The following is a 2121-nucleotide window of genomic DNA, read 5'->3' as shown; positions in this document are numbered from 1 at the left end:
ATTACAATTTAACTAAAAGTCTTTGTAATAATGTTTGGTGTACTGTTATTTTATTGCAGCTACGTATTAGTATGTCATTCAGATGCTTGTTGTTGGGAATTGAAGGCGTCCGTTAGGAAAAATACGGACATATTCAAAGTGAGATACTTCAATAGTGAACATACATGTCCATTGAGGGATAGGGTATTAAGTAATGTTCAAGCTACTGTTGGGTTTCTTAGTGGTGTGACAGCTCCAAAGTTAGTGAATCATAAAAGAAAGCATACTCCAAACGATATAATTGAGGATGTTAGGGCACTATATGGAGTTGAAATTTCTTACCAACAAGCATGGCGTGCAAAAGAACGTGCATTGGAGATGATTAGGGGTAAACCTGCAGACGGATACAAACAGATGCCAAAATACATATATATGCTGAACATTGTGTATCCAAATTCATATATACGTATGCACAAGTCAGAAAAAAATGAGTTTATGTATCTCTTCATATCATTAAGGCCAATGATGAGAGGGTTTGAGTTCTGTAGGCCTGTTGTTGTTGTTGATGCTTCACATCTTAGCGGATCTTATCGAGGGACATTTGTATCGGCAAGTACACTCGATGGGACAGGTATGACATGTTGTTTATTAATTTGATTTTTCAAGATAGTAATATAACATAATGGAACAATCATATATAAAGAATCGTAATGGTATGTGTTTCAATTTGAAGGTTGTATCTTACCGTTAGCTTATGGAATTGTAGACACGGAAAATGATTGTTCATGGACATGGTTCTTCCAACACTTTAAAAATGTATTTGGTGATAGAGAACAAATGTGTGTTGTATCAGATCGAAATGAAAGCATATTGAAGAGTGTAAGTATTGTTTATCCAAATATTCCTCATTTCGCATGCATATGACACCTCTGGAAAAATGTGTGTACATACTACAAGAGAAGTAGAACCATACTAAGTGATATTTTCTATTCGATGGCAAAGGCTTATCGGAAAGATGATTTTGAAAAATTAATGGCTAAAGTGGAAAAAATAGATGGAAGAGTTAAGAAGTATCTTGAAGATGCTGGGTATGAAAGGTAGGCTAGATCTCATGCAACTGTGAAGAGGGGGAGGATGATGACTTCGAACATAGCGGAATGTATAAATGGTTGCCTTGTTGATGCACGACAGTTACCTATTATAGACTTTCTGGAAAAAGTTAGAATTCTATTTGGTACTTGGAATTGCAAATAGCATCTTATACAAAGGAAACATTAGGGAGAAGATTTGAAGAAATATTGATTATAAACGCGTCCAAATGTGTGAAAATGAAGGTACATATTTGTATTATCAATTTTTATGATTCTAGCTTTTCTTCTCGTTATATTGTTAAGTATACCAATTACAAATTCGTTTGATGTATCTGTAATTTTTAAACATTTGCAGGTAGTTGCATCTTCTGAATATATCTTTGCAGTGTATGAAGGTGCGATAAGATACATTGTATGTCTTGAAAGAAAAACTTGTTCATGTGGTAGATTTCAACATGACGAGATACCTTGTGCGCACGCAATGACTGTTTTGAAGAAGAAGAATATTAAAGATGTACATCCCTACTGCTCTGATTACTATAAACATGATGCATTAACAAACACTTATGCACTTCCAATAGAACCAATGCCAGACAAAAGTGATTGGATAGCTCCAGAATCTGTTTTGGAAGAAGTAGTCTTGCCACCAAGATACAAAAAAATGCCTGGAAGGCCAAGAAAAAAGAGGAAGAAAAATCCAGATGAAAAGATTACCACAAACACGAACTGTTGTGGACAATGTGGACAGGAAGGTCACAATAGAAGAACATGTACTTTCTTCCCAAAAGATTCGTAATGGTTACTATTTTATGATTCAATAAATGAATAATGTTATGTTTTTGGCAACATTAATTGATTGTCAATTTATTATAAAAATTAGATTGGTATACTATGTGCTTTTTATAATTTTTACATCGATTAATAGTGCCAAATAGCTGTGATGTGTGCCAAAGTTAATAGAGACAACATTAAAAAAAGGTATCATATGAATCAATTATATATCATATACATAATATTATTTTCTAAATTTTGCATCTACTAATAATAGAAT

At 33.4% G+C, this 2121-nt stretch overlaps 1 pseudogene; it reads left to right on the top strand.

The window, feature by feature from the left end:
• The first annotated feature begins 972 nt into the window (after positions 1-972).
• LOC125876807 (uncharacterized) lies at positions 973-1866 on the top strand (annotated as a pseudogene).
• Positions 1867-2121: the final 255 nt, after the last annotated feature.

Source organism: Solanum stenotomum, chromosome 9 (genome assembly GCF_019186545.1).
Source record: "Solanum stenotomum isolate F172 chromosome 9, ASM1918654v1, whole genome shotgun sequence".
NCBI lineage: Eukaryota > Viridiplantae > Streptophyta > Magnoliopsida > Solanales > Solanaceae > Solanum > Solanum stenotomum.
The sequence above is the reverse complement of the archived record's forward strand: the minus strand, read 5'-3'. Positions and strand labels throughout refer to the sequence as shown.